Consider the following 7,890-nt stretch of genomic DNA (forward strand, 5'->3'; position numbering starts at 1 on the left):
CCGACGGTTGGAGAGTTTAGATATCGACTTTTAAATCGTCAATAATTGCCAAGTTTTGTTGTGGTTTAACGCATTCATCGCGAAAGTTTGCTACGAGAGCAATTGTCTCGACAAGCTGAGGGATTCATCTGTCAGTAGGCACGGACTAGATATTGTACAATATATTTAATAGTTACATACATATTTTACACATACATTCAGATTCATAATGTTTACTTTGCTTGTGTTAAAAAACCGATTTCACCAATTAGGTAAATCTTTAGCCTATCTTTGACTGACCAACCTTTAGTTAGCAATTCATTTCGTAATATTTTTTATTATACCTAAACAGGTAAGTATTCAGATTCAGTCCACTGAAGAGCCTACTATATTCATATAAAATGTCTGCCTATAATGTCAGCCGTCCCCAGCATCAGATCCACAGGGCAAGACCACTATTAGACATAAATAGGCTTTAACGATATGCCATTACAAATAACATATCTCCACCGGCAGCGTCACACAATAGGAAATCCCTACCAGACCCGGCCATTTAGGCAATTTATATCATGCCACTTGCGAAAGACATAAACCGATATCATGTCTAACGAGGTCGCGGTGTTCTGTAGAATAATTATCTTTATATGGGCCCTTTTAATCGAGTCTGCTCCTAACCACGCTTTACGGTATTATAAAGTTAATATAATTTTATAATGGGTCTTAGGGCGTGCGTTTAATTTGAGCAGTGTGGTGGCTGCGACCGCGAGCACAAGGCTGTTGTTACTGTGGATTAACGGGGTCTAGCCTCGTGTGAACCTGTATATGATGGATGATGGACGCTAACAGATTTGGTCAAGAAATTACCTTATGTTGAATTACAAGCGTGAATTAATTAGTTGTATATTCAAGGATTTAGTTAACTCTCTTATTTACTGACACTCTTTAAATTACTTTTGGCAATAAATGGCACGACCTAATATCGCCCATCCAAGCCTTGGTGTAAAATTTGTTTCAGAGTCCAAAAATAATTTCATTCCACATATTAATTAACAGTATTACTCAATCACGCAAAACAGCCCAAAATCTATGTTAATAAAAAAAAATATCAAGGCCCATACATACATACCTTACAAACTAACATACATACAATAGTAAAATCTTACAAGCTAAAAATTATTTAAAAAAAATATTTATTTATTATAAAATGTATCGGTAAGTAGGAACTTTATGTTTCATTTTATATATGCGTCATTTTAAGGGTCAGCAATATCACCTCTGAGGCGAATGCTTAATAAGCGCTTACAATAACAGCCCAGGCTGCCTGCTTATACTGTACGGTTGGCCAACTAAAATTATGAGCGCGTGCTTCGTCAAATCTATAAATTTGACAAATGACGTTCAGACGTTCACCGAGGCGGAGTTCTTCGGCGCGATTCGGGAAAGATTCACTAGATATGAAATAGAAATGATATGTGACGTTCCACGGCAAAAGGTACCTTATGGCGGTTGGCGCTTACGCTATTATTAACGCCGCTCCAATATTATTGCGGCCGCCATAAGGTACCTTTTGCCGTGGAACGTCACATATCTTTTCTATTTCATATCTAGTGAATATCTAATTTTATTCATTTCCCGAATCGCGCCGCTTATTTCAATATTACAAAAACCCGGGACCGATTGCATAACAACTTGTAACTAATACGGCGCGATTCGGGAAATGAATAAAATTAGATAGATAATATTAGCGTAAGTATTTTTCCATTTCCTTTGATTAGACAGAGACTTTCGCTAATATGATTATTGATTAGTTACAAGTTGTTATGCAATCGCCCCCGAAGGAGGAGAGTTGCCTAATGAAAAAGTCATGGGTTTTGCGGTGAGGTAAATCAAGGCCGATATGTCATTGTGTTTAATTTTCTATAGCTGCATTCTGTATGCTACACCTAATCAAATCAATTAATTCACACAGCATTTATTTATTTATTTAAACTTTATTGCACAATAAAAATAAGTACAAATGGCGGGCTTAATGCCTTAAGGCATTCTCTACCAGTCAACCATAGGGCGAAACAGAGAATCTCGAACGTGGGCATTGTGTTTTCTACTTACTTACCTATGCTTCAGACTTGTGTGAATAAGTGAAAAACCAATGTGCGCATTTTTGCACCTTCATTCCAACTTTGGACCTCCATTTTGTAGTTTTTTTTTTGTGACAACACATTAGAAACCTTACCGTCATCAACTTCCTTTTGGTTCCTAGCTCGTGTTTATCTACGGCTTCTGCGGGCATTTCGCGTACAAATTGGTTCAAGAGGGCCCTAAAGGCTTTAAAACGTTAGATTACCTTTTTCATCAATTCACAGCCAATGTAACCGTAGCAAAAACTGAAGTAGCAGTGTGTAGTGAGCAAAGAACCTAGGACTTTAGTAGTTACTTTGGTACCTATTTACCTACACAAGTTAATAAGTATCGTACTTTACGCAGCGGGCATATAGCGACTTGCGAGTCCAATATAACAACGCGTTTAGGGTTCTGTTGGGGTTGCCGCGGCACTGTAGTGTTTCGGGCATGTTTGCGGAGGCGCGGACCGACGATTTTGCTGCCATAATGCGCAAGCGGTGCGCCTCCCTGCTAATAGCCCGAGTTCGCTGCAGCACTAACGGGATCCTGAGCGCGTTCGCGGACCGCTGGGATTCCGCGCTGATGCGGAGATGGACACAGCTCCATGTATCGCGCTCCACGTAGGTAGGTTATAAGTTTTATTTGTTAAATTTTATTTATGTTGTTTTGCACTAACATTAAATTTAAGTAGTATAAACTTGTTATATACTAACATAATATGGGACTAGTCCTGAAATAAATATTATTCATTCATTCATTCATATGCATTCCTATTTAACTTATCCTTTACATATGGTTTTCAAACTTATACTATCGGAATTCCATTCCCTAAGATAACTGATTTCAGTTCTCTTAAGTTTTCACGTTCGCTTGGGATGTGGTCCCAGCTTCTGAATTCCTGGTTACAACAAGGAAACCCTCTCCCTTCGGCGAGGAAGCTATACCTAAGCTTATCCTAAGTTCCGAGATTCTGCACACCAAAAACAAGTTTTATTCAGGATGAGATATTTTCCCTGAGATGTTTTCAAGGGTCAAATGTCGCAAATTTAAAAAAAAAGGTGGTTAAAAGCGACTCTTCTAACGTGTCTTATGTTAGTTATGTTCATAGGCAACAATGAGACGTTCCTGGAGTTACACGTCTGTACACTACCGTACGGTGTCATCTTACATTACATGCAGGCAGGCCGTATCTATAAAAAAAAATCCTTTATTCTTTATTTTACGGAAAAGACAGCACAGTTATCTACTAAGCAACAATGTTTTTGTGTCAATGTCGCGGAACTTAACGATACCTAGTTATCCTTGTCTTAGGATACTTACTCGTACGTTCGCTGGTTATCCAGGACAGCGCGCTATATAAGTTTTATGCGCAAATATGAAACTCACCCGTTTACTTTTGACGCTGCTCCGACGCGAATAAAAACCATTTTACTCCCCGAAGTCCCCGGGAAGTTTTAACGACAATGAATAGTGCTTATTCTCGAGAGTAAATTTTTAACACGTGCTACTTCAAAACTTGTTGGTTTACGAGTTAAGGATGATTCACACTGCGCCGTTCCGAACTCGGTGTTAATACAGTGGGAGCTAAGTAAGATAGCCGGCCTAGCCAAGGTGACAATCGCTATCGCTACGACAATGAAACGCTTTGTGTATCTCTGTTATCACTCGTCCATATTAGTGTGACAGTGACAGTTTCAAGTTCTTTATTTGCATTCATGTTGTACATATGGGTATTAAATAACAAATGAGTTGTTTCAAACATGAGCCCTGCAAGTAGCATTATTACTTAACCTAACTTATACACCTAATACAAATAAAAATGTTAAATTGTAATCTTATTAAAATACATCTTAAAACTTATCATTTAAATATTCGTCGACAGTGTAGTAGCTTTTGTTTATGTTAACAGTTGTGTTTCGATCGCAACGGAGTGTAAGCGATTGGCATGTTGGCTACGCGGCCAGGCCCGGCTCAATAGTATAGTGAACGATAAATGCCATGGGTACTCGTAAGTAGGTAATAAACCTACCTTTCATATGAAAGCTCCCGAAAACTAGACACGATTCGGTTACGGATGGTATAAATAGATTAAAGTACTTACATAGCTGGTTTTATTTTTTATTTAGGTCGTTTATAAAATTTATTATTTTATTTTTCGTTGTTCAAATGGTATTTCATATGTATATCAGAAGACTGCGATAACAGAAGCTTGGATAGAAGCACGAAAGTTCGGCGTCAGCTCGTTAAGGTGTAGTGTAGCGTGCACAATCCTTTAAAAGTTGAATTCTACTCAGCAAAGTTTGTACATCGAGCTCCACATTACGCGAGTGTAAATATTATAATGCTTGCATAGCCTGACGGATTCCGTTTGCGAACTTGTTCAAACGTAAAGAATCCGTCACGCATGAATTGCTCCGTCGCCATCTTTTCAACGCCATATAAAAATTTGGAGAATGTTTTGCGATAAAATTACTTGAGGTCGCTACTATTTTAATCATCTAATTAGCATAATGATATTTAGTAGACATGGCTATATAATGTAGGGCTGATGTACCGTTTTTGGGATCCTTTCCACCGATTTTAGACAATTAAAGTTTGAATTATTATATAAATAACTTATTTTTCTACTTTATTAAGCTTAACGGGCCAATAAATTTCCACAAAGGGTACAGTGCCGTAATGTTTTGTTTTCTTTTATTTCGCCTCTACTTTAAATGTAAAAGATACCTAGTCGCTTTGCTTTTGCGCTTTAACTCCAGTTTCAATAGAAAATCCTAGCTAACGATGAACACACCGAGGCAAAGTCGAGCTTTCCTTGTGGAAATAAGCTGACTGGGCGTCCTCTTTTTACATAAATAAGTTGAAGTCTAGTTTAGGTACCTACATAAATTGATAAAAAATGTGTTAAACGTGATGAAATGATTCGACTTCTTTTTTCAGTCCCTTAAATACGATTTTTTTAAATAAAAGGAACTATAATATAGAAGTATAAGCGTGTAGTTTATTCTCTAAAAATATCTTTGTCTGTAGGTACTATTAAGTACCTAGCAAAAGTTATTAACTTACCTATTTTACTGCATAAAGTACACATGCCAGCATGCCTAGTTGCCTATGTAGTACTGTACTTTTTTTTAACTCCAGGACTGCTATATTCATAAGTGTGTGCCCTAGAGCAGCATTCGTCTTTAAAAATCTTATCATAGTGTGACATTACTCATACCTTGTTCATATCGTTTCCACTAATTATGTAAATTCAGGCGAGATATCTAAATATCATCAATAATATCATAATTATCAAGAAATAGCCGCTATAAGCCACTCCTGAGCTAAATGGCATTCTTTATAGACCGAACCGAACTTTGTAGTAGGTTACCTCGTGCCTCCTTAGATTTAGTTTAGATATAAGTAGGTAAGTATGGGGTGTCCCATAAACTCACCATAATACGAAGAGGACTTTTTATAGGGGACCTCATAAGTCATCGACTCAACCCCACGGTCGTCGTGTGTCATCTTCCTCGCGTTGTCCCGGCATTTTGCCACGGCTCATGGGAGCCTGGGGTCCGCTTGACAACTAATCCCAAGAATTGGCGTAGGCACTAGTGTTTACGAAAGCGACTGCCATCTGACCTTCCACTAGGCCTTATTGGGATTAGTCCGGTTTCCTCACGATGTTTTCCTTCACCGAAAAGCGACTGGTAAATATCAAATGATATTTCGTACATAAGTTCCGAAAAACTCAGTGGTACGAGCCGGGGTTTGAACCCGAGACCACTAGATTGAAAGTCGCACGCTCTTACCGCTAGGCCACCAGCGCTCTGCCTAGCCACTCACTTGCTTTTGGTAACTGTAGCTACCAGCTGTCACCCTTATTTTATTATAATAATAGAGGTCACTGAAAAATATCAAGCATGTGAGTGGGTAGTCGTCGTGTGTACCTACCTAATATAAATTAATTGATATTTTTTCGGAAATCGTGTAAATCGTGATAAAGTTTCAATAGGTATTAAAAGTGAATGTAACTAAATAATACTAAAGGTTCTATTTATAACAAAGAAAAACCGTAGGTAGGTTCGTCGGTATTCGTAATAGAGCTTCATTATCAATCTACATAAGCTCTCTTCACGCTTATTGCATATTTTTACGTCCCGCTCCCGTTTCAGAACGGGACGGGCCCTCCCAATAATAAGCTCGCGCCTTGCTAATACAATAGGTACATATATAGTGTCCTGATTTAGCTCGACGGTTAGGTTTTTATTTCTACTCACTGCCGTATTCGAACTTCAAGATATTCACAAGAGACGACACGTACTAGATCCATTCTAGATACGTTATAGTTTAGATATCAACTAGTTCCCTTTTGCAGCGCAATTCGGGCAACCAATGTCACTTTTACGTTAGATAGAGTAAGATATCTATTAGATGAGAATTGGATTTCTAAGTCATATCCTGTGGAAATCGTTCAAGTGTATCTCCAGAATCGCGCAAATGTCAAGTTTGACAGGTTAGATCTTAAACATATCGTTATCGTATCTTGGTGATGTCTAAAAGATATCTAATAGATGTCTATTTCAAAATCCGAATCGGGCCCTCAGAATCGTAAGAATACTTTCGATCCTATTAGGAAAAATAAAATGTCTTATCATAATTTTTCGTATTTAAGTTTTATATGGGAAAGGAAAGGTAATGGAATCAAAATAAAATAGCGGGAGTGCTTATTTTAATAGGACCGAAAGAGCTGCTAAGTATTTTTATAGTTTTAAGAATAATTTACAATTACCAAAGTCCAAGTAGGTACAAACGTTTTGGTGGTCCGAGGCCTCGGCATATTTCTAGTGCAATATCTGGGGCATTGTCGTAGAATAATTAAAGTTTAGACTTATACTCCAGAGGTTTAATAGGGCCAAAAGAGCTGCTAAGTTTTTTTTATATAATTTTAAGAATAGCTGTCAATTACCAATAGTATTTTAGACAATCGTGATATAATAGAGAGTTTTTCAGTCCAGTACCGTGTTTAGACAACGAAGCTTGCATGAGTTGTCTAAGTAAGGTACGAGATTGAAAAGCTTGATTATATCACTATTGTACACAATACTTTTTCTACGCGTCAACAAAAATAATACTTTAGACTAGTATAATCATACAAACAAAACAAACCAAAAGCTAAGATACGCGGGCAGCCGCGATACCTTCATACTGGAACGCGCCCCGGCGGGCTGGTCAACGACACCTTCTCGTAACTTATGAGACCCTGGTACTTGCTCCGCGCTAAATTCAATTTTTAGACAGTTGTTTTCTCGATTTCGGCCACCGTAGCCTATGGAGACTAACAAGCAACGCTAAGTGGTTTTCGTAGTCTATGGATGTTGCTATATTAAGGGTGTCACATGCGCGTTTCTGACTTATGAAGCAATTGTTTCTACTATACAACCTAAAATAAATAATTATTTTGAACTATGGTTTTGTTTCGTCCTCTTGATCGCGGCGAGCTGTGATTGGTCAATTTTATTATAGTTGACTAAACTGTATCGATATGAATATTATAGTTGAGTTGGGAGCCCATACATTAAAAACACCCAATTGCAGTTTGGTATAAGAAATATTAATTCAAGAATTACAGTCGACGAGTAGAAAAAAATCTATAACATGTGGGTGTAGGTATGTAAGATTGATAACGCCATGGTTGCCCGAGGCCTCGGCGTATTCCTAGTGACACATCTGGGGCATTGTCGTAGAATAATTAAAAAGTTTAGACTCATTCCGGCGGTGTGAAGAGGTCGAGGATGGCGGCCG

The sequence above is a fragment of the Cydia splendana genome, chromosome 7 (genome assembly GCF_910591565.1).
Source record: "Cydia splendana chromosome 7, ilCydSple1.2, whole genome shotgun sequence".
NCBI lineage: Eukaryota > Metazoa > Arthropoda > Insecta > Lepidoptera > Tortricidae > Cydia > Cydia splendana.